The following is a 25,966-nucleotide window of genomic DNA, read 5'->3' as shown; positions in this document are numbered from 1 at the left end:
ATTCAGAATGTACAAAGAACTCCTGCAACTCAACAACAAAAGCAAACAACCTAATTAAAAATGGGCAACGCATCAAAATAAATAATAATAATGTATTTTCACATTATTTTTTAAAAATTGGTCAAAGGATTTTGTGATGGTTGAAACTGTGTGTCATCTTGACTGAGTTAAGGGGTACTCAGATAGCTGGTAAACAGTATTTCAGGGTATGTCTTTGAGGATTTCTTCAGAAGCGATTAGCATCCCAATTAGTAGACTGAGTGAAAAAGATGAGCTCTTCCCAATGTAGGCTGGCATCATCCAATCCTCTGAGGGCTGGGAAGCTTACCTTCCTTTGCAATCGGATATGAGAGCTCCTAGTTCTCAGGTCCTGAGACCCAGACTGAACTGGATTTCCTGGTTCTCTAGCTTGAATACAGCAGTTTATGGGACTTCTTGGCCTCCATAGAGCATGAGCCAATTCTAATAATAAATCTCCTCTTACATCTATCTATCTCTCATATCCTATTGATTATTTCTTTAGAGAACTCTAACAGACTTGAATAGATATTTCTACAAAGAAGATATATAGAAGATCAATAAGCACATGAAAAGATGCTCAACATTGTGAATCATTAGGGAAATACAAATCAAAACTACAGAATTATCACCTCACACTCATTAGGATGATTGTTACTAAGAAACAAAACAAAAACAGAAAATAAATGTTGGGGAGGATATGGAAAAATTGGAACTCTTGGCATTGCTATTGAATACATAAAATGGTATACCTGCTACAGAAAATAGCATGGGTTTGCTCAAAAAATTAAAAATAGAGTTACCATGTAAATGTGTTAATTAGTCAGTCATGTCCGACTCTTTGTGACCCCATGGACTGTAGCCCACCAGGCTTCTATGTCCAAGGGATTCTCCAGACAAGAATACTGGAGTGGATTGCCATTTCCTTCTCCAGGGGATCTTCCCGACCCAGGGATTGAACCCGAGTTTCCTGCATTGCAGGCAGATTGTTTACTTCCCACCAGGGAAGCCCAAGAGTTACCATGTGATCCAGCAATTTCATTTCTGAGTATATACCCAAAAGAAAGAAAAGCAGGGACTCAAACAGGTGATCTGTACACTCAAGTTCACAGCAGCATAATACATAATAGCCAAAATGTTGCTGCTGCTAAGTCACTTCAGTCTTGTCTGACTCTTTGCAACGCCCATGGATCTTCATGACCCAGGGATCGAACCCGCCTTTCACATCTTCTGCATTGGCAGGCAGATTCTTTATCACTAGCACCTTCTGGGAAGCCCCATATAGGGGCGCTAGTCACAGGAAAATGAGTAACTCTCCAAGCTGGCTTTACAATTCAGGATTAAATACCATCTTAATAGAGAAAGGGGAATTAACAGGTACAAACATCCAGTTTTATAACAAATAAGCCATGGGGATGTAAATAGAACAAGGAACATGATAAGTAACACTGCATGGGAACAGATGGTTATTAGACTTATTGTGATGATCATTCCATAATGTATGCAAATGTTAAATCACTGTGTAGTACACCTGAAACTAATATAATATTGTCAACTACATTTCAATTAAAAAAAAATAAAAATAGGGAAAGAGAAGAGGAGATGCAGGCCTCTTAGAATTAAAGAATTTTAGGAAAGATGACTGGGCCCTTAAAAGAGTAAATGGAAGTATAATACTTTGTGGAAAAGTTTGTGTTCATTTTTTCTTCCAATTACACCTAGCCTATGCTCTTAGACGGAGAAGGCAATGGCACCCCACTCCAGTACTCTTGCCTGGAAAATCCCATGGACGGAGGAGCCTGGTAGGCTACAGTCCATGGGGTCGCTAAGAGTCGGACACGACTGAGCGACTTCACTTTCACTTTTCCCTTTCATGCACTGGAGAAGGAAATGGCAACCCACTCCAGTATTCTTGCCTGGAGAATCCTAGGGACGGCGGAGCCTGGTGAGCTGCCGTCTATGGGGTCGCACAGAGTCGGACACGACTGAAGCGACTTAGCATAGCATAGCATAGCATATGCTCTTAGATGGGCTTCCCCTGGTGGCTCAATGGTAAAGAATCCTCCTGCCCATGCAGGAGACATGGATTCAATCCCTGGCTTGGGAAGATCCCCTGGAGAACAGAATGGCAACTCACTCCAGTATTCTTGTCTGGAGGATTCCATGGATAGAGGAGCTTGGTGGGCTACAGTCCATGGGGTTGCACAGAGTCGGACATGACTCAGCAATTAAACAACAACGATGCTCTCCGATAGTTCTCAAACTTTTGGAAGGCATCAGAATCACTGAAGAGCTTGTTAACACAGTGATTGCTGGGCCCTACCTGTGGAGCTTCGATGAAATAGGCCTGGGGTAGAGCCAGAGTATTCAAATTTCTAACAAGTTCCCAGGGATGATCCTGCTGGTCTGGGGACCATACTTTGAGGCTGCATCCCGTAGACATCAACCTTCTTTGAAGGGAATCTCTCTCCTTATTTTATTATTCCTCTACTCCATCCTAAGGCATATTTTTCAAACCTACACTAATGCCTCCTTGAGTCTCTGACTCCTAAGTACAGACCTTTTAGGCACCTCCTTTGCCTTTGAGATTTACAGTAAGTTTATTGAGTTATTTCTCCACTTCAACCCAAGAAATTGGCATTATTGTTTATTCATAAAACACATCTCTGTTTCTTAATCTGGTGGCAGATGTGAGTAGTATTTACTTTGCAGTCATTCATTGAGCAGGTATTCTTAGGATTTGAGCACTTTTTTGTGCCCATGTTACACTTGAATTTTAAAATGTTTATTAAACACACACACAGTCTGATAAGGAAGCTGTAATTTTTTAGTCTCTAAAATCCAAAACTAAGGCCAGAGTTTGTATAATTGGTCAACAGAGTGGGTTTGTGACTCAACCTACTGACAACCCAAATGAATCAGAGAGGTTAGTTTCCTGCTTGGCCCTAAAAGCAGAGGCAAAAAGTGGCCATATTTCGAACAGCCAAGGACCATCCCCTCCTCACCCCCCAGCCCTGCCCTTGCTATAACAACAACAAGACCTGCCACTAGGAACCCCGGCCCTGCCAGGAGCATACTCTCCCCTCCTGTGCTCTCTGCTGTCAGAGCCAGTCCTGTTCTATTGCCCAAGGTTCCAAGTAGTTGGGTTTTTAGAAGGCTACAGTATATACATGAATTTTTTTTACTAGGAAATACATACATTCAAGCATACAGCTTGGTAGAAGATTATTGCTAATCACAAAGGAAAGATATCTCAAGTTAATTATTTTAGTGCCTTCCAATGTCTGGGAAGAGGCAAGAGTCTGGGGTCACCGAAATTCTTCCTGAGGTATGCTCTAACTATATAGGGGCCCATCTGTCTAGAGCACAGATTGCCTCATTCTGTTTTTTCAGCCTGAATACCCCTCAGGATGTGCTGCCAGAGGACCACTAAAGTAGGTTACAACTTAACCACGATATAACTGATGGGTGAGTGACACCCTTTTGTTCCTTTTCGTTGTTGTTCAGAGTTAAGGATGTCATTTTTTTTTTTCTTTATTCCCTCCCCTAAAACAGGACCAACTAAACAATAGGCAGCAGACTACAGTGTATGATTTTTTACTGATAAACATTAGGCTGATAAACAATCGAACAGTAAACAATCTACCTGCAATGCAGGACACCCGGGTTCAATCCCTGGGTCGGGAAGATCCTCTGGAGAAGGGAATGGCTATCCACTCTGGTATTCTTATCTGGAAAATTTCATGGACAGAGGAGCCTGGCAGGCTACAGTTCATGGGGTCGTAAAGAGTCAGACTCGATGAGTGACTAACATATTTACATTTTTTTATAAGACTGAATATGGATTCAATCTTTGGCTAAAAGCATTTCATCCTAAGATTAGATAGGGTCAAATTAGATATGCCCCCTCCCTCAGTCACAACCAGTCCTAGAGAACTAGAACCTGCCACACCATGGATAACAAGTCAAAATGCAGTGCCCCTGAAAGTTATCAAAAAAAAGAAAGAAGAAAGGACTTAGCCCAGTTCTTTCTCCCAAATCCATCAATCCTAGATATCCCCATTTCCCATAGAAAGGCATGAGGAATGGGACAGGGGTTTTCCTTGAATTCAGTACTCTTCCATTAGAAATATGAAACTAGAAAAAAAAATGGAGGTTTTCCCAACACATAGTACAGGTCTACCAGAGTTTAATGATTCCCCTGTTGATGGATATTTAGGTTATTTCTAATCTCTCCACAATGAACACCCTCAGTGAAGACCTCCTATATATTTCATGGTGCATATGTGCAAGTTTTCCTTTAGGCTAGCTACCTGGAAGTGAATATCTAGGTGGACTGTGCAAACATTTAAAATTTTAATAAATACTGACAGTTTGCTTTCCAAAAGGGCTGTACATGATTTGCACTTCAGCTGGAATGTGGGCAAATACCTGTTTTTTCCACATCTTCATCAATATTAGTTACATTCGATCTTTTAGATTTTTGCCAATACAATAGGTGAAAATGATATCTCTGTTGTTTTACTATATGTGATTCTATCATTGGGTAGAATGAACATCTCTTTATACATTTGCCAGCAATTTTTATATTCTTTTTACAGAGTTTCCTGTTCATTTCTTTTAACCAAATTTCTATTAAGTTATCTTTTCATTATTAATTTGTAGGCATTCTTTATATATTTTGGATGCTATTATTTTGCCTTTTATATTTGTGGCAATTATTCTTTCCAACATTTTGCTTGCCTTTTAAGTTGAGTGTGTATCTATGGTAGTACAGAAAAGTTTCTTTTTATGCATGCTCAGTCGCTTCAGTAATGTCCGACTCTTTGCAACCCCATGGACCGTAGCACACCAGGCTCCTCGTTCCATGGGATTCTCCAGGCAAGAATACTGGAATGGTTGCCATTTCCTCCTCCAGGGGATCTTCACAACCCAGGGATCAAATCTGTGTCTTTTATGTCTCCTGCACTGGCAGACAGGTTCTTTACCACTAATGCTATCTGGGAAGCCTGTCGAAATGTACTTTTTAAAAGAATTTCTTCCCTTCTGCAATTTATATCTTGGTTGATAAAGTATTCACTGTTTCAAGATCTTCCATATTTTATTATTCCACTATTTATTCAAATACTTTTGTTGTTTTGGTTTTCAGATAAATGTAAAAATCCATCTAGAACTTACACAGAGTTGTTTACTTCGAGAAAAAGGCACAACATGAGAGTTCTCAGCATAAGTTTGTTCAGGATCTTATTGAGGACTATAGCCTGGCAGACAGTTCTGAGGAACTGCTCCAAAGAGGTTGGGGATGAGCCAGTATGTACAGGAATTTTTTGGCTAGAATATACATGTATTCAAGCATATAACTTGGTAAAAGATTACTGCTAATCACAAAAAAGAGATGTGTGGGTGCTCAGTCATTCAGTCGTATCCGACTCTTTGCAACCCCATGGACTGTAGCCCGCCAGGTTCCTCTGTCCATGGGATTCTTCAGGCAAAAATACTGGAGTGGGTTACCATTTCCTCCTCCAGGGGATCTTCCCAACACGGGAATCAAACCCAGGTTTCCCGAATTGCAGGCGGATTCTTTACTGTCCGAGCCACGAGGGAAGCCTACTGAGTCACCTGGGGAGCCCCAAAGAAAAGATCAGTTCAGTCTCTCAGTCATGTCTGACTCTTTGCAACCCCATGGACTGCAACATGCCATGCCTCCCTGTCTATCACCAACTCCTAGAATTTACTCAAACTCATGTCCATTGAGTCAGTGATGCCATCCAACCATCTCATCCTCTGTTGTCCCCTTCTCCTCCTGCCTTCAATCTTTCCCAGCATCAGGGTCTTTTCCAATGAGTCAATTCTACACATCAAGTGGCCAAAGTATTGGAGTTTGAGCCTCAGCATTCCAATGAATATTCAGGTCTGATTTCCTTTAGGATGGACTGGTTGGATCTCCTTGCAGTCCAAGGGACTTTCAAGAGTCTTCTCCAACACCACAGTTCAAAAGCATCGATTCTTCAGTGCTCAGCTTTCTTTATAATCCAACTCTCACATCCATATGTGACTACTGGAAAAACCATAGCTTTGACTAGATGGAATGTTGGCAAAATAATGTCTCTACTTTTTAATATGCTGTCTAGGTTGATCATAACTGTTCTTCCAAGGAGCAAGCATCTTTTAATTTCCTGGCTGCAGTCACCATCTGCAGTGATTTTGGAGCCGAAAAAAATAAAGTCTGTCACTGTTTCCCTTGTTTCTTCATCTATTTGTCATGAAGTGATGGGACCAGATGCCATGATCTTAGTTTTCTGAATGTTGAACTTTAAGGCAACTTTTTCACTCTCCTCTTTCACTTTCATCAAGAGGCTCTTTAGTTCTTCACTTTCTGCCATAAGGGTGGTGTCATCTGCATATCTGAGGTTATTGATATTTTTCCCAGCAGTCTTGATCCCAGCTTTTGCTTCATCTCGCCTGGCATTTTGCATGATGTACTCTGCATATAAGTTAAATAAGCAGGGTGACAATAAGCAGCCTTGATGTACTCCTCTCCCAATTTGGAACCAGTCTGTTGTTCCATGTCCAGTTCTGACTGTTTCTTGACCTGCATACAGATTTCTCTGGAGGCAGGTCCAGTGGTCTGGTATTCCCATCTCTTGAAGAATTTTCCACAGTTTGTGATGATCCACGCACTTAAGGCTTTGGCATAGTTAATAAACAGAAGTAAATATTTTTCTGGAACTCTCTTGCTTTTTCAGTGATCCAGTGGATGTTGGAAATTTAATCTCTGGTTCCTCTGCCTTTTCTAAATACAGCTTGAACATCTGGAATTTCATGGTTCACATACTGTTAAAGCCTGACTAGGAGAATTTTGAGCATTACCTTTCTAGCATGTGAGATGAGTGCAATTGTGCAGTAGTTTGAACATTCTTTGGTGTTGCCTTTTTTTGGGATTGGAATGAAAACTGACCTTTTCCAGTCCGGTGGCCACTGCTGAGTTTTCCAAATTTGCTGGCATATTGAGTGAAGCACCTTCACAGAATCATCTTTTAGGATTTGAAATAGCTCAGCTGGAATTCCATCACCTCCACTAGGTGATGCGTAGTGATGCTTGTTCATAGTGATGCTTCCTAAGGCCCACTTGACTTCCCATTCCAGGATGTCTGGCTCTAGGTGAGTAATCACACCATCGTGATTATCTGGGTCATGAAGATCTTCTTTATACAGTTCTTCTGTGTATTCTTGCCACCTCTTCTTAATATCTTCTGCTTCTGTTAGATCCATACAATTTCTGTCCTTTATCAAGCCCATCTTTGCATGAAATGTTCCCTTGGTATCTCCAATTTTCTTGAAGAGATCTCTAGTTTTTCCCATTCTATTGTTTTCCCTTATTTCTTTGCACTGATCTCTGAGGAAGGCTTCCTTATCTCTCCTTGCTATTCTTTGGAACTCTGCATTCAAACGGGTATATCTTTCCTTTTCCCCTTTCCCTTTAGCTTTTCTTCTTTTCACAGCTATTTGTAAGGCCTCCTCAGACAACCGTTTTGCCTTTTGCATTTCTTTTTCTTGGGAATGGTCTTGATCACTGCCTCTTGTACAGTGTCATGAACCTCCATCCATAGCTCTTCAGGCACTCTGTCTATCACATCTAATCTCTTGAATCTATTTGTCATTTCCACTGTATAATTGTAAGGGATTTGATTTAGGTCATACCCGAATGGTCTAGTGGTTTTCCCTACTTTCTTCAATTTCAGTCTGAATTTGGCAATAAGGAGTTCATGATCTGAGCCACAGTCAGCTCCCGCTCTTGTTTTTGCTGACTGTATAGAGCTTCTCCATCTTTGGCTCAAAGAATATAATCAATCTGATTTTGGTGTTGGCCATCTGGTGATGTCCATGTGTAGAGTCTTCTCTTGTGTTGTTGGAAGAGGGTGTTTGCTATGACCAGTGTGTTCTCTTGACAAAACTCTGTTAGCCTTTGCCCTGATTCATTCTGTACTCCTAGGCCAAATTTGCCTGTTACTCCAGGTATTTCTTGACTTCCTACTTTGGCATTCCAGTCCCCTATAATGAAAAGGACATCTTTTTTGGGTGTTAGTTCTGGAAGGTCTTGTAGGTCTTCATAGAACCATTCAGCTTCAGCTTCTTCAACATTACTGGTCGGGACATAGACTTGGATTACTGTGATATTGAATGGTTTGCCTTGGAAACAAACAGAGATCATTCTGTTATCTTTGAGATTGCATCCAAGTACTGCATTTCGTACTCTTATTGACTATAATGGTGCTGGAGTGACTGTGAGGAACTACCCTATGTCCAAGGGCAGAGAAGCCCCGGCAGAATGGCAGGAGGGGCGAAATCATGTTTAGAATCAAATCCCATACCTGCTAGAGATGCTCAGAGGGCTCAAACATACCTTGTGCACACCAGGACCCAGAGACCCCCACAGAGACTGAGACAGAGCTGTGTTTGAGTGTCTCCTGAGTAGATGGGTAATAGCGGACTGCTACAGGGGCAGGGGCTCTGGGTGCAGTAGACCTGGGTAGGGCATAAGCCATTAACCCCACCATAGAGCTGCCAGACCTTACCCAGGACTGGGGAAACAGACTCTTGGAGGGCACAAACAGAAACTTGTGTGCACCAGGACCCAGGGAAAAGGAGCAGTGACCCCATAAGAGACTGACTCAGACTTGCCCGTGAGTGTCCTGGAGTCTCCAGCAGAGGCGTGGGTTGGCAGTAGCCTGCTGTAGGGTTGCGGGCACTGAGTGTAGCAGTGCATGCATGGGACCTTTGAAGGAGGTCACCATTATCTTCATTACCTTCACCATAGTTTGGCCTCAGGTCAAATAACAAGGAGGGAACACAGCCCCACCCATCAACAGAAAAGTGGATAAAAGATTTACTGAGCATGGCCACGCCCATCAGAACAAGACCCAGTTTCCCCCTCAGTCAGTCTCTCAAGAAGCTTCCATAAGCCTCTTATCCTTCTCCATCAGAGGGCAGACAGACTGAAAATCACAATCACAGAAAACTAACCAATCTGACCACATGGACCACAGCCTTGTCTAACTGTAATTCAAAGAAGAGATATCTCAAGTTAATTATTTTAGTGCTTTCCAATGTATAGGAAGAGTCAAGAGTCTGGGGTCACTGAAATTCTTCCTGAGGTATGCATCTAACTGTATAGGGGCCCATTTATCTAAAGCACAAATTGCCTCATCCTATTTTATCACCCTGAATACCCCTCAGGAGGTACTGCCAGAGGACTGCTAAAGTGGGTAACAACTTAACCATTATATAACTGTCGGATGAGTGACATTCTTTTGTTCTTTTTTTTGTTCACAGAGTTAGGGAGGTCATTTAATTTTTTTTCCCCCAAATGCATGGTTAACTTTCCATTTATTCCCTATGGATTTAAAATGCCATCTTAGGAGTTCCCTGCTGGTCCAGTGGCTAAGACTCTGTGCTCCCAATGCAGGGGTCCTGGGTTCAATCCCTTGTCAGGGAACTAAATCCCACATGCCCACAACTAAGAGTTTGCATGCTGCAACTAAAGACACCACATGCTGCAAATAAGACCCAGAGCAGCCAAATAAATGAATTTTTCTAAATGCCACCTTTTTTCAAATACTGTTTTTCCTTGCATGCATGGGTCTTAACATATGTTTCTAATAGAGCTGGATAACTGGGTTCCTTGTCTACCATCGATTGAAAGCAAGGAAATAAATTGAGGACTCAAATGAATCAAATGATCCAAAAGGAAGTAAAAGCTGAATACAAAGAAGAATATAGATAAGCAGAGAAGGAGAAACTGTGCTGTGTTGCACAATAATAAAGATAAATACTCTGAATCTTTAAGGAAGGATCAAATTAAGTTTAGACCCTTAGATTTTTTAAGACAGGTAACAAACTATATGCTTTAGAACAATTTCTATTCTTTAAAGTGGTAAAAAATAAACACTGTTTTGGCACTTGAAAGGGCAAGTTTCCCTTCTGTGGAAACATCAGTTATGCAGGACCTTGATTCTCATGCAGTGTCAGCTACACTGAGTGTTACTGTAACTCTTAGAACAAGGAGACACTGCAGAACCAAGCTCATAAACGCGGAACAAGGAAGATCTCACCTGTAATTTTAAGCAAACCCGAAGAAGGTCCAAGTGCTTCTTTTCCCACACCAGGCTTGGTCCCCACATTGGACTGCACGGGTGTACAGCCCTTTATCTCACAAGTTGCCAGCTCTGTGTGTTCAAGTTCTCAGCCCTGTTGCTTCCTGCAAGAGATAGAAGTTCATGGTCCCGTAATTTGAGCTTCCACAGTTTCATATTTAGCCCAGGGGTAAAAATCAAGGAATATGAATCAAAGGAACAGTAACAAAGAAGCAGTCTTTCGCTGTGTGCCCTTACCACTGAGATATCACTCTGCTCCCTCAAGGTGTCTCCATGGTAACTCACTTGTTCCTCCAAACAGCCTGGATGGGCCCTGTGGGAGACTGGGTTCCTGCTCCTCCAATCCCTCCCCGCAGTAAAATGAAACATTCACAGCCTTTGCCTTGTGACTTCGTAGTACTGCAGTACATTTTCAGGCCCCATGGATCTGGGCCTCGACTATGTGATTTGTCAATGGAATATTAATGAATATCACCTAAGCAGAGGTTATCAATGCGCTTGCATGGTTTGGGTTCTTCTTCATCTTTTTTTTTCCCTTCCAGTTTCACTGAAATATAATTAATATACAGCACTGTATATGTTTAAGGTGTACAGTATAATGATTTGACTTATGGTTTGACCTCTTGTGTCATCAACAGGAGAGTCATGAAGCCACAGTCTGAAGCCGTACCACCCCAGCTGAGCTGAAGACCCTAGAGTGACAAACGTGAACACGGCACTGATATTGTTGAAAGCCCTTGAAACCCGGGTTCGTTTCTTTGTTTAAACAGAATCATTGCAGTGAAACCTGACTCATTCAGCTCTTCATTGGCAACCCGCAGCCCCAGTGTTGGCCATGCAGCTGCCTGTCATTCCAACAGTCATTCCTCACCAGACAGGCGCTGTGATTCTCATGCCCAGGTCTCTACTCTCCCTACTGTGCCAGGGGCCCCCACCATCCCCTATAAGAGCTCCTACACCTCTGGGGAGGCAAGGTATAGCTCCTACCAGTTGCTGATGAAACACTTTCTTCCCACCTGTGTAAAACTCTATGAGACCGTAAAGCAGAACCACTCTGTGCTGTTACCTACAGCTCTTAAGCTTGACTAACTTTTCCTTTTAGTACAAGGAGACAGATTCAAGACAACTGGGCCTAAAATTCATTTGAAAAACACTTTTTTTTTTTTTTTTTTGGCTGCATACAGCACGAGGGAATCTTAGTTCCCTGACCCAGGCCCACAGCAGTGAAAGCACAGACTCTTAACCACTGGATCATCAGGGAATTCCCTAAAGATCCTTTCCTTTGAGACTCCCCTCAGAGATGCACTGGCTCTTGTTGGGTGAGCTGCTTTCCTTTTAGAACACCAGCAAGCAGGTTCTAAGATAAAATCATGCTAAGTCGCTTCAGTCATGTCCGACTCTGTGATCCCATGGACTGTAGCCCACCAGGCTCCTGTATGCATCAGATTATCCAGGCAAGAATACTGGAGTGGGTTGCCATGCCCTCCTCTAGATCTTTCTAACTCAGGAATGGAAACCACATCTCCTGCATTGGCAGGCAGGTTCTTTACCATTAGTGTCACCAGGAAAGCCCAAGGTAAAGTCAGCGCTCTCTAAGTGTGGGTTGTAATCCTAGAGGCCAGCTGTCAGACCCAGGGCACCAGGCACCAGGTTCCCGAGAGAAAGGAATCCATGGGGGCCCACATGGAAATTCACATGAGCTCCAGAGCTTGCGCCTGTGCTTTGGGATGCTCAGTATGATAAGTGGCTGGTAAACAGTATTTTCAATTTCATACTCTCTAGAGAAGATAGGCATGTATCAGATTGGAAGATTCATTCATTTAGCAAATACTACAGTGCTAAGCACTAGTGATACGAAGGTGAAAGAAACAAATGCTCATCCTCATGAAGCTTACATTCCTAAGAGGTGGAGAGGAAGGAAACAGAAAATAAAAACACATAAGTGTATAATTGTAAGTACTGATAATGCTATGAGAAGTGCTAAAAAGCAGGGTAAATGGTGAGAGGACATAGGGCTCTTTACACAAGGCAGAGAAAAGGCATCTCCGAGAACCTAAAATTTAAGTCATCTAAATCAAGGGAGGAAAAAAGCCCTTAGACGTTTTAAGGAAGGTCAATCTAGAATCAGTTCAGTTCAGTCACTCAGTCGTGTCCGACTCTTTACGACCCCATGAATTGCAGCACGCCAGGCCTCTCTGTCCATCACCAACTCCCAGAGTCTACCCAAACCCATGTCCATCGAGTCAGTGATGCCATCCAACCATCTCATCCTCTGTCCTCCCCTTCTCCTCCTGCCCCCAATCCTACCCAGCATTAGGGTCTTTTCCAATGAGTCAACTCTTTGCATCAGGTGGCCGAAGTACTGGAGTTTCAGCTTCAACATCAGTCCTTCCAATGAACACCCAGGAATGATCTCCTTTAGGATGGACTGATTGGATCTCCTTGAAGTTCAAGGGACTCTCAAGAGGCTTCTCCAACACCACAGTTCAAAAGCATCAATTCTTTGGTGCTCAGCTTTCTTTATAGTCCAACTCTCATATCCATACATGAATACTGGAAAAACCATAGCCTTGACTAGATGGACCTTTGTTGGCAAAGTAATGTTTCTGCTTTTAAATACGCTATCTAGGTTGGCCATAACCTTCCTTCCAAGGAGTAAGCGTCTTGTAATTTCATGGCTGCGATCATCATCAGCAGTGATTTTGGAGCCCCCAAAAATAAAGTCAGCCACTGTTTCCACCGTTTCCCCATCTATTTCTCATGAAGTGATGGGACCAGATGCCATGATCTTAGTTTTCTGAACGTTGAGCTTTAAGCCAACTTTTTCACTCTCCTCCTTCACCTTCATCAAGAGGCTCTTTAGTTCTTCTTCACTTTCGGCCATAAGGGTGGTGTCATCTGCATATCTGAGGTTATTGATATTTCTACCAGCAATCTCGATTCCAGCTTGTGTTTCTTTCAGCCCAGTGTTTCTCATGATGTACTCTGCATATAAGTTAAATAAGCAGGGTGACAATATACAGCCTTGACGTACTCCTTTTCCTATTTGGAACCAGTCTGTTGTTCCATGTCCAGTTCTAACTGTTGCTTCCTGACCTGCATACAGGTTTCTCAAGAGACAGGTCAGATGGTCTGGTATTCCCATCTCTTTCAGAATTTTCCACAGTTTCTTGTGATCCACACAGTCAAAGGCTTTGGCATAGTCAATAAAGCAGAAATAGATGTTTTTCTGGAACTCTCTTGCTTTTTCGATGATCCAGCGGATATTGGCAATTTGATCTCTGGTTCCTCTGCCTTTTCTAAAACCAGCTTGAACATCTGGGAGTTCACGGTTCACATATAGCTGAAGCCTGGCTTGGAGAATTTTGAGCATTACTTTACTAGCATGTGAGATGAGTACAATTGTGCTGTAGTTTGAGCATTCTTTGGCATTGCCTCGTTCCAGTCTAGACTAGGAAGAACAAATATAAAGATCCTGAGACTGGAGCAAACACTCAAAGGCTATCCTGAAGGCTTATGGCTAGAGGACAATGAGTCAAGAAGGGTGGGAAACTGGGGGTGGGCAGGGCCAGGTCTTGAGAGTGGCCTGTCATCCATGGGGTGGGCAGGGCCAGGTCTTGAGAGTGGCCTGTCATCCATGCGAGGAATTTGAATTTTATATAAGTGAGAAAGGATGCCCCTAGAGAGGGTTGAGCAGCGAATTGACTTGGGAATGGATTGATATCTTTAAAACTTAATCTTTCCTGATTCAAAGGACAAGGTAGGGGCAGCAAGACCAAGTAGAAGGTTACTATAGTAGCTCGAGGAGAGACAGAGTGGTTAGGATTGAGTGGTAGTGGTAGGGGTGGTTAGAAATAATCATATTTAGGGAATAGTTTGAAGGTAGAATCAACAAGGGGCTTCCCTGGTGACTCAGTGTTAAAGATTCCACCTGCCAATGCAGGAGACATGGGTTCGATCCCTGGATCTCAAAGATCCCCTGGAGAAGGAAATGGCAATCGATACTCCAGTATTCTTGCTTGTCAAATCCCATGGACAGAGGAGCCTGGCAAGCTACAATCCATGAGATAGCAAAAAGGCAGACATGACTTAGCAACTAAACAACAACAACAAATTGTCATCAGGACTCAGTAAGCATTTGAATGTGGAGACTGAAGAAAGAAGAATCAAGGACGACCTCCTGAGCTGGACAGAGTGAAGTAGGTATAAGTTTTGGGGTTTTTTTTAGTTTATTTATCTATTTTTTAATTTTACAATATTGTATTGGTTTTGCTATACATTGACATGAATCTGCCATGGGTGTACATGTGTTCCCCTTCCAGAACCCCCCTCCCACCTCCCTTCCCATCCCATCCCTCTGGCATCCTGAGGTCTATTTTATACATGGTAATTCAATATGCACCCTATCCCCCATCATTTATATGAGAATGTCCTGAACATTGGCTGTGCAAGTCAGGAGAAAGGCCAGAGCTGCAGGTATGAACCTGGATGAGCTTGAAGTTATCAAATATAACTTCAAGAAAGTATAGTGAGAGAAAGGATGTGAGGATGGAGTCCAATATGTCTGGAATCCACAATTTGGAAGATACCTTGAGAAATATGGAGAAGGGAATGACTACCTACTCTGCTCTTCTTGCTTGGAGCATTCCATGAACTGAGGAGCCTGGTGGGCTACAATCCATGGGGTCTCAAAGAGTTGAACACAACTGAATGACTAACATTTTCACTTATCTTTGAGAAATGATTGGACTATAAGGAAAGTTGAATGCCAAAGAATTGATGCTTTTGAATTGTGGTGTTGGAGAAGACTCTTGAGAATCCCCTGGACTGTAAGGAGATCCAACCAGTCCATCCTAAAGGAGATCAGTCCTGGGTGTTCATTGTAAGGACTGATGTTGAAGCTGAAACTCCAATGCTTTGGCCACCTGATGCGAAGAACTGACTCATTGGAAGAGACCCTGATGCTGGGAAAGATTGAAGGCAGGAGGAAAAGGGGATGACAGAGGATGAGATGGTTGAATGGCATCACTGACTCAATGGACATGAGTTTGAGTAAACTCTGGGAGTTGGTGATGGATGGGGAAGCCTGGCATGCTGCAGTCCATGGGGTCGCAAAGAGTTGGACACGACTGTGTGACTGAACTGAACAGAATGATGCATCCATGTTCTTGAGGGCAGCAGCAGTGTCATAATCAGCTTGGTCACCCTTCCAAATTTTGCTTAAGCTTGATGTCTGGCCCCTAAGTAGGAGTGTGTCTCAACTGAGGCTTCAGCTCTGAACCTGAAGGAATAAGGCCAAATCAGGCTTGAGTTACAGCCAGAAACCAGGAGTGAGCTGACAATTTACTTTGAATTGTGTGTGGGTTTGCAAAAGTTCTGTGGCCAGGATGTCAATTATGTTGTGTGGGAGGAGGAAAATAGTGATTAAAATTTCCTAGCATTTGAAATTTTCAACTATCTTTTGAGTGAACCTCTAAGTTCTTAAAATAAATCTTTCACAGTTGCTGGGATAGAAATAATCACTATAATTAAATTGTGCTGGTCACATCATAATTTTAAAAATCTTTTTATTTACGGAGAATTTCTAACATACACAAAAGTAGACCAAATAGTATAGCAAGCCTTCAACGTGCCTATCACCTATCCGAAATCCATCAATCCTGCCCCATCCACACTTTGGTACACTTCCTCTACCCGTAAATTATTTTGAAGCAAATCTCAGGCTTGAAATTATTTTATTCATAAATGTTTGACTACATTTCTTTAAAAGATGCTTATTTTTTGTATGTGGCGGAGCCATGTGGCTTGCAGAATCTTAGTTCCCCAATCAGGGATTGAACCCTGGTCCTAACAGTGAAAGCACCAAGTGCTAACTACTGGACCACTGAGGAATTCCCAAAAGACACATTTTTAAAACATAACCACAACACAATTATCACATTTGAAAAAAAATCCTTTATAGTGTCAAATGTCCTGTCAGCGTTTAAATTTTCACTTGTCTCCTAAATGCTATGAATTTTTCTTTTTTCGTTTTGTGGAGTTTTTCTTTTTTAGAATCTAAATAATACCCACACATTGCAAATGGTTGCTTTTTTAAAATCTCTTTTAATCATAGGTTTTCCCTCCACTTCTTTTTATTACACTTGCTATTTATCTGTTGAAGTAATAAGGTTGTTTATCCTGAATAGTTTCCAATAGTCATACATTTTGCATCAGTTCAGTTCAGTCGCTCAGTCGTGTCCGACTCTCTGCGACCCCACAAATCGCAGCACGCCAGGCCTCTCTGTCCATCACCAACTCCCGGAGTCTACCCAAACCCATGTTCATCGAGTCGGCGATGCCATCCAGCCATCTCATCCTCTGTCGTCCCCTTCTCCTCCCGCCCCCAATCCTACCCAGCATTAGGGTCTTTTCCAATGAGTCAACTCTTCACATGAGGTGGCCAAAGTATTGGAGCTTCAGCTTCAACATCAGTCCTTCCAATGAACACCCAGGATTGATCTCTTTTAGGATGGATTGATTGGATCTCCTTGCAGTCCAAGGGACTCTCAAGAGTCTTCTCCAACACCACAGTTCAAAAGCATCAATTCTGCGGCGCTCAGCTTTCTTCACCATCCAACTCTCACATCCATACATGACCACTGGAAAAACCATAGCCTTGACTAGACGTACTTTTGTTGGCAAAGTAATGTCTCTGCTTTTAAACATGCTATCTAGGTTGGCCATAACCTTCCTTCCAAGGAGTAAGCGTCTTTTAATTTCATGTCTGCAATCACCATCAGCAGTGATTCTGGAGCCCCAAAAAGTAAAGTCTGACACTGTTTCCACTGTTTCCCCATCTATTTCCCATGGAGTGATGGGACCAGATGCCATGATCTTAGTTTTCTGAACGTTGAGCTTTAAGCCAACTTTTTCACCCTCCTCCTTCACCTTCATCAAGAGGCTCTTTAGTTCTTCTTCACTTTCGGCCATAAGGGTGGTGTCATCTGCATATCTGAGGTTATTGATATTTCTCTCGGCAATCTTGATTCCAGCTTGTGTTTCTTTCAGCCCAGTGTTTCTCATGATGTACTCTGCATATAAGTTAAATAAGCAGGGTGACAATATACAGCCTTGACGTACTCCTTTTCCTATTTGGAACCAGTCTGTTGTTCCATGTCCAGTTCTAACTGTTGCTTCCTGACCTGCATACAGGTTTCTCAAGAGACAGGTCAGATGGTCTGGTATTCCCATCTCTCTCAGAATTTTCCACAGTTTCTTGTGATCCACACAGTCAAAGGCTTTGGCATAGTCAATAAAGCAGAAATAGATGTTTTTCTGGAACTCTCTTGCTTTTTCGATGATCCAGCGGATATTGGCAATTTGATCTCTGGTTCCTCTGCCTTTTCTAAAACCAGCTTGAACATCTGGGAGTTCACGGTTCACATATAGCTAAAGCCTGGCTTGGAGAATTTTGAGCATTACTTTACTAGCATGTGAGATGAGTACAATTGTGCGGTAGTTTGAGCATTCTTTGGCATTGCCTTTCTTTGGGATTGGAACGAAAACTGACCTTTTCCAGTCCTGTGGCCACTGCTGAGTTTTCCAAATTTGCTGGCATATTGAGTGCAGCACTTTCACAGCATCACCTTTGAGGATTTGGAATAGCTCAACTGGAATTTCATCACCTCCACTAGCTTTGTTCGTAGTGATGCTTTCTAAGGTCCACTTAACTTCACATTCCAGGATGTCTGGCTCTAGGTGAGTGATCACACCATCGTGATTATCTGGGTCATGAAGATCTTTTTTGTACAGTTCTTCTGTGTATTCTTGCCACCTCTTCTTAATATCTTCTGCTTCTGTTAGGTCCATACCATTTCTGTCCTTTATCGAGCCTATCTTTGCATGAAATGTTCCTTTGGTATCTCTAATTTTCTTGAAGAGGTCTCTAGTCTTCTCCAATCTGTTGTTTTCCTCTATTTGTTTGCACTGATCGCTGAGGAAGGCTTTCTTATCTTTCCTTGCTATTCTTTGGAACTCTGCATTCAGATGAGAATATCTTTCCTTTTCTCATTTTGCATCATATGGTTATAAATATCTTCCTGTGTCCTCTGTAGTCTCTATAACTGGTAGTTGGAATTATATGTATGTATTTTTTAATACAGGCATCCCTCAGTATCTGTCAGGGACCCAGTTCTAGGACCCCTGAAGTTATCAAAATCCTCCAATGCTCAAATCTCTTATACAAAATGGTGTAGTATTTGCATGTAACCTATGCATGTTAGTGCATGCTAAATTGCTTCAGTCATGTATGACTCTTTGTGATCCTATGGACTGTATCCCACCAGGCTCCTCTCTCCACGTGATTCTCTAGGCAAAAATACTGTAGTGGGTTGCCATGCCCTCCAGGGGATCTTCCCAACCCAGGGATTGAGCCCTTTAAATTTTATGTCATCTCTAGATTACTTATAATACCAATTAACTTATAATGATGAATACAATGTAAATGCTATGTAAACAGCTGTGTATGTGCAGCAAATTGAAGTTTTGCTTTGGGAATCTTTTTTCTCATATTAGATCAAATGTTTAATAAAATGGTTCTGTTAATCAGTTTTTGATCAGATTGTTTTCTGATATGGAACTGTCTAAATATCTTCTATCCATAGTTAATTGAATCTGTGGACTTGCAACTTGCAGCTACAGAGGGCTGGCTGTACACAAACACAAGGTAATAATAGAAAAGAACCAAAAAGAAAGTACAGTTTCCTCAAAGTTTACCACTTTTAAGCCTCTTTTTTTTTTTTTGCCACACCCCTCAGGGTGTGGGGTCTTAGTTCCCCAACCAAGGATTGAACTCATGCCCTCTGCATTGGAAGGCAGAGTCTTAACTACTGGATCACTGGGGAACTCCCTAAACTTCTTTTTCAATAGTAAAGAGTAAAAATGGAAGTTCTCCCTTCCCATCCTGGAATCCTATCCCTCAAGAGTAATCCCAGGTAACAATTTGGGGCTGGAAGGACATAGTTCAAATTAAAAAATGAAGAAAAATTTTTAAGTGTGTTGGTTAATGTATGTGTCAACTTGACTGGCCATTGGGTGCCCAGATATTTGGTCAAAACTTTTTCTGTGGCTTCCCTCGTGGTCCAGTGGCCAAGACTCCACAATCCCAATGCAAGGGGCCTAGATTCCATTCCTAGTCAGGGAACTAGATCCCACTTGCCATGACTAAGAGTTCGTGTGCCACAACTAAAGATCTTGCATGTCACAATGTAGAAGGCAGATCCCGAGTACCGCAACTAAAGCCTGGAGCAGCCAAATAAATTTTAAAAACTAAAAATAAATATTAAAAAAAGTTGTTCTGAGTCTGTCTGCAATGGTGTTTTTGGATGAGATTAACAATTCAATCCATGGACTGAGGAAAGTAGATTGCATTCCTTAATGTGGGTGGGCCTCATCCTATGGAAGGTCTTGAATAAAACAAAAAGATTGGCCCACTCTGGAATGAAAGGGTACTCGTCTTGCCTGATGTCTTGCTAGGTCATTAGTCTTCCCAACCTTTGGACCCAGAATGAAACATTCGCCCCTCCTGGTCCTAAACTTGCCAACTTTTGGACTAGAACTTACACCATCAGCTCTCCTGTTTCCCAAGCCTTTGGATCTCTCCAGGAGCTACACGTCAGCCCTTCTGGGCCCCTAGCTTGTTGACTACAGGTCTTGGGACTTCTTACCTTCCCAACTGTATAAGTCAATTCCTCATACATATACAATATATATTATATTAATATATAATGTATATCTATTATATGGGCTTCCCTGGTAGCTCAGCTGGTAAAGAACCCACCTGCAATGCAGGAGACCCCGGTTTGATTCCTGGGTCGGGAAGATCTGCTGGAGAAGGGATAGGCTACCCACTCAGTATTCTTGGGCTTCCCTGGTGGCTCAGACAAGAATCCACCTGCAATGCAGGAGACCTGGGTTCAGTCCCTGGGTTGGGAAGATCCTCTGGAGAAGGGAAGATCCCCTGGAGGAGGAAACGGCTACCCACTCCAGTATTCTGGCATAGAGAATTCCATGGACAGAGAAGCCTGGCAGGCCACAGTCCATGGGGTCGCAAAGAGTCAGACATGACTGAGCGACTTTCACTCACATATTATATACATGTATTCTGTTTTATATTCTGGTTCTGGCTCTCTGGAGCCCTAATACAGAAGACTAAGTGGAGGTGATAGAATGTGAGCTAGGCCATGAAGGGTTGCTGACATTTAAATGGCTAAAGACAAAGGGAAAGGATAACAAAGTGGAAACATCTAGAATATGTATCTGTTGAATGGGTCTTGGTGGGGAGAAGGGGCAGACTGCAGCCAAGACTAAGAGTTGTTGAGTTATGCAGGGTTTTGGAGGCCAGGGTAAGGAATATGTATACAGTCCTACAGGCAAGCAAGAACCACAGTCCAAGATAATAGGCAAGTGTTGAAGAAATCTGATGTGTAAGAAAAACAGTTGAAAGCAGTAGCAGTTGCTGGACAAGCTCCATTGTGGAATTCTGAAGGAACCCAAGATTCTCATTATCAGCCTGGTGTCAGAACATGGTGCTGAAAGCGTTTACCTTAGATTGGGACTCAAACCCATGTGCTGGGACTCGAATCCAGCCAAAACTCTGCTTGGGACTTGAACCCATATGGCTGGGACTCAAACCCAGCCAAAACCCACAGTACCTGGTTTCAGGACCTAATGAAGCTCAGGTTCTTGATGTCTCATCACAGAAAGAATTCAGTGAGAGACAAAGTGATAGATAAGAAGTGAATTTATTCAGATACAGAGAGAAGCACACACCACAGACAGAGTGTGCGTCATCGCAGAGGGTGAATGCGCAGCGAAATTTGTGGCTAGTTTTTACAGGCTGAGAGACTTCCCTGGTGGCTGAGACGGTAAAGCATCTGCCTACAATGCAGCAGACCAGGGTTCAATCCCTGGGTCGGGAAGATCTCTTGGAGAAGGAAATGGCAACCCACTCTAGTATTCTTGCCTGGAAAATCACATGGACGGAGAGCCTCGTGGGCTACAGTGCAAAGGGTCGCAAAGAGTCGGACACGACTGAGTGACTTCACTTCACTTTACAGGCTGGGTGATGTCGTATGCTAATAAGTGGGAGGATTATTCCAACTATTTTGGGGAAGGGGCGGAGATTTCCAGGATTTGGCCACCACCCACTCCTTGGTCTTTTAACAGGCCTTGGAAACTTCATGGTACCTCCGGTGTGTCATTTCACTTGCTGATCGAGGATCAAGGTCTAGTCTTATCTGCTCTCTTGGTCACTTTGATTTCAATCAGTTCATGTTGTGTCCTGGGCTATGTCATTCTTTCAAAAGTTGTGCCCTGCCCCTTTCCCTCCTGTTACAGTACCTTTAAAAACCAAACTGGGGAGCCCTCCAAAAGAGAGGTGCAGAGCATGCAACATTTACCTCGACACAGTCACACCCTGACTTTCTCACACTCTCTCCTGCTCACCATCCCATTTGGCTCTCTGGTTCTCATCCTTGAAATGTACCTATGTGCGTGTCTCCTTGACTACTAATGCATTTTCATTACTGCCCTTGCTCAAAGAGTTGGCTTCAGGTCTATATTTATCTGCCTGACTTATGTAAGAGGCAATATGAGGTATAGGATGTATCTCTGGAGCCGTAGCATTGTTCACTAAGTTGTGTCCAACTCTTTGTGACCCCGCGGACTACAGCACACCAGGCTTCCCTGTCCTTCACTGCCTCCCAGAATTTGCTCAAATTCACTTCCACTGAGTTGGTGATGGTATCCAATCATCTCATCTTCTGCTGCCTCTTCTGCCCTCAATCTTTCCCACCATCAGGGTCTTTTCCAATGAGTCAGCTCTTCGCATCAGGAAGCCAAAGTACTGGAACTTCAGCTTCAGCATCAGTCCTTCCAATGAATATTCAGGATTGATTTTCTTTAGAACTGACTGGAGCCATACTGGCAACATTTAAAACCCAGATCTGCCTCTTTAAATGGAGAAGGCAGTGGCACCCCACTTCAGTACTCTTGCCTGGAAAACCCCATGGACGGAGGAGCCTGGTGGGCTGCAGTCTGTGGGGTGTTGAAGAGTTGGACACGACTGAGCGACTTCACTTTCACTTTTCACTTCCATGCATTGGAGAAGGAAATGGCAACCCACTCCAGTGTTCTTGCCTGGAGAATCAGAATCCCAGGGACGGCGGAGCCTGGTGGGCTGCCGTCTATGGGGTCGCACAGAGTCAGACACGACTGAAGCGACTTAGCAGCAGCAGCCTCTTTAAATAGCTGGGTGACCTGGGGCAAGGGCCTTAAATTTTCTGAGCCTGATTCCTTATCTGTAAAATGAATGATAGCAATTGAGGATTAAGTAAGATTGCACATGTAAAGTGCTTAGAACAGGTCTGACACAATAGTCATAGTTGGGGGGGTTTTAATTAATTTTTATTGGAGTATAGTTGATTTACAATGCTGTGTTAGTTTCTGGTGTATAGCAATGTGAGTCAGTTTCACATATACATACAATCTCTTTTTTAAGGTTCTAGCCCCATATATGTCATTAGAGAGTATCGAGTAGAGTTCCCTGTGCTAAACGGTTGTTTTTCACTAAAACATAAAACACAAGGTCTCTGTTTCCATTGCTCTATCCCCTGTTGAGGTCACCAGTGGTGCCCAATTTCAGCCTCTGGACTTCAGAGCTGTGTACTGCACTCTCTGAGAATTCCCCCAGAAACACTGGATTTCCATGTTGCTAAACCTCTAAACTGGCTCCTCAGCCTTTACGCCCACTAGTTAAGCTGGTTCACTGGGAGAAGAGATGCATGAGCCCCTACCTGTACATGCTCCGCTGTGGCCCAGGAGGGTTTCCCAGCAAACTGAGCTGGCCCTGATCAAGAAAGGAGATGCAGTGATAAAATCTGAGCCACAAAAGAAAGGATGTGGAACCCCTCCATGGCTGCCGCAGGCCTATATCGGCTCTGCTTCTCAAGCTCATGACCCAGAGGGAGGCCCCACCCTCCAAGCCTCTGGGCTCTGCCTCCATTTCCCTAGAAATGGCAAAAAGATAGGACACTGAAAGATAAACTCCCCAGGTCGGTAGGTGTCCAATATGCTACTGGAGATCAGTGGAGAAATAACTCCAGAAAGAATGAAAAGGTGGAGCCAAAGCAAAAACAACACCCAGTTGTGGATGTGACTGGTGATAGAAGCAAGGTTCGATGCTGTAAAGAGCAATATTGCATAGGAACCTGGAATGTTAGGTCCATGAATCAAGGCAAATTGGAAGTGGTCAAACGGGATGGCCAGAGTGAATGTCGACATTTTCGGAATCAGTGAACTACAATGGACTGGAATTGGTGAATTTAACTCAGATGATCATTATATTTACTACTGTGGGCAAGAATCCCTTAGAAGAAAAGGAGTAGCCATCATAGTCAACAAAAGAGTCTGAAATGCAGTACTTGGATGCAATCGCAAAAACAACAGAATGATCTCTCTGTTCATTTCGAAGGCAAACCATTCAATCCAAGTCTATGCCCCGACCAGTAATGCTGAAGAAGTTGAAGTTGAATAGTTCTATGAAGACCTGCAAGACCTTTTAAAACTAACACCCAAAAAAGATTTTTTCATTGTAGGGGACTGGAATGCAAAAGTAGGATGTCAAGAAACACCTGGAGTAACAGGCAAATTTGGCCTTAAACTACAGAATGAAGCAGGGCAAAGGCTAATAGAGTTTTGCCAAGAGAATGCATAGGTCATAGCAAACACCCTCTTCCAACAATACAAGAGAAGACTCTATACATGGACATCACCAGATGGCCAACACCAAAATCAGATTGATTATATTCTTTGAGCCAAAGATGGAGAACCTCTATACACTCAGCAAAAACAACACCAGGAGGTGACTGTGGCTCAGATCATGAACTCTGTATTGCCAAATTCAGACTGAAATTGAAGAAAGTAGGGGAAACCACTAGACCATTCAGGTATGACCTAAATCAAATCCCTTACGATTATACAGTGGAAGTGAGAAATAGATTTAAGGGACTAGATCTCATAGAGTGCCTGATGAACTATGGACAGAGGTTCATGACATTGTACAGGAGACAGGGATCAAGACCATCCCCAAGAAAAAGAAATGCAGAAAAGCAAAATGGCTGTCTGAAGAGGCCTTACAAATAGCTGTGAAAAGAAGAGAAGTGAAAAGCAAAGGAGAAAAGAAAAGATATACCCATTTGAATGCAGAGTTCCAAAGAATAGCAAGGAGAGACAAGAAAGCATTCCTCACTGATCAGTGCAAAGAAATACAGGAAAACAATAGAATGGGAAAGACTAGAGATCTCTTCAAGAAAATTGGAGATACCAAGGGAACATTTCATGCAAAGATGGGCTCAATAAAGGACAGAGATTGTATGGACCTAACAGAAGCAGAAGATATTAACAAGAGATGGCAAGAATACACAGAACTGTACAAAAAAAGATCTTTACGACTCAGATAATCACGATGGTGTGATCGCTCACCTGGAGCCAGACAGCCTGGAATGTGAAGTCAAGTGGGCCTTAGGAAGCATCACTACAAACAACACTAATGGAGGTGATGGAATTCCAGTTGAGCTATCTCAAATCCTAAAAGATGATGCTGTGAAAGTGCTGCACTCAATATGTCAGCACATTTGGAAAACTCAGCAGTGGCCACAGGACTGGAAAAGGTTGGTTTTCATTCCAATCCCAAAGAAAGGCAATGCCAAAGAATGCTCAAACTACCACACAATTGCAATCATCTCACATCCTAGTAAAATAATGCTCAAAGTTCTCCAAGCCAGGCTTCAGCAATATGTGAACCGTGAACTTCCGGATGTTCAAGTTGGTTTTAGAAAAGGCAGAGGAATCAGAGATCAAATTGCCAACATCCGCTGGATCATCAAAAAGCAAGAGAGTTTCAGAAAAACATCTATTTCCGTTTTATTGACTATGCCAAAGCCTTTGTGTGGATCACAAGAAACTGTGGAAAATTCTGAAAGAGATGGGAATACCAGAACACCTGACCTGCCTCTTGAGAAATCTGTATGCAAGTCAGGAAGCAACAGTTAGAATTGGACATGGAACAACAGACTGGTTCCAAATAGGACAAGGAATACGTAAAGACTATATATTGTCACCCTGCTTATTTACCTTATAGGCAGAGTACATCTTGAGAAACACTGGGCTGGAAGAAACACAAGCTGGAATCAAGATTGCTGGGAGAAATATCAGTAACCTCAGATATGCAGATGACACCACCCTTATGGCAGAAAGTAAAGAAGAACCAAAGAACCTCTTGATGAAAGTGAAAGAGGAGAGTGAAAAAGTTGGCTTAAAGCTCAACATTCGGAAAACTAAGATCATGGCATCTGGTCTCATCAGTTCATGGCAAATAGATGGGGAAACAGTGGAAACAGTGGTAGACTTTATTTGGGGGGGCTCCAAAATCACTGCAGATGGTGACTGTAGCCAGGAAATTTGAAGATGCTTACTCCTTGGAAGGAAAGTTATGACCAACCTTGAGAGCATATCAAAAAGCAGAGACATTACTTTGCCAACAAAGTTCTGTCTAGTCAAGGCTATGGTTTTTCCAGTATTCATGTATGGATGTGAGAGTTTAATTATAAAGAAAGGTGAGCACCGAAGAATTGATGCTTTTGAACTGTGGCATTGGAGAAGACTCTTGAGAGTCCCTTGGACTGCAAGGAGCTCCAACCAGTCCATCCTAAAGGAGATCAGTCCTGAGTGTTCATTGGAAGGACTGATGTTGA

The 25,966-nt window shown here is 42.7% G+C and overlaps 1 long non-coding RNA gene across 1 annotated transcript; it reads right to left on the bottom strand.

Moving 5' to 3' along the window:
* Positions 1-5,245: 5,245 nt before the first annotated feature.
* On the bottom strand, positions 5,246-10,523 carry LOC145518024 (uncharacterized). Its single transcript, XR_014062523.1, has 3 exons — positions 10,410-10,523; positions 10,131-10,276; positions 5,246-8,208 (listed from the first exon to the last, which is right to left on the bottom strand). It is a non-coding gene; the product is annotated as an uncharacterized LOC145518024 (long non-coding RNA).
* Positions 10,524-25,966: the final 15,443 nt, after the last annotated feature.

This window comes from Giraffa tippelskirchi, chromosome 8 (assembly GCF_054371585.1).
Source record: "Giraffa tippelskirchi isolate mGirTip1 chromosome 8, T2T-mGirTip1v1.2.pri, whole genome shotgun sequence".
Taxonomy (NCBI): Eukaryota; Metazoa; Chordata; class Mammalia; order Artiodactyla; family Giraffidae; genus Giraffa; species Giraffa tippelskirchi.
This window is presented reverse-complemented; position numbering and strand designations above follow the sequence as displayed.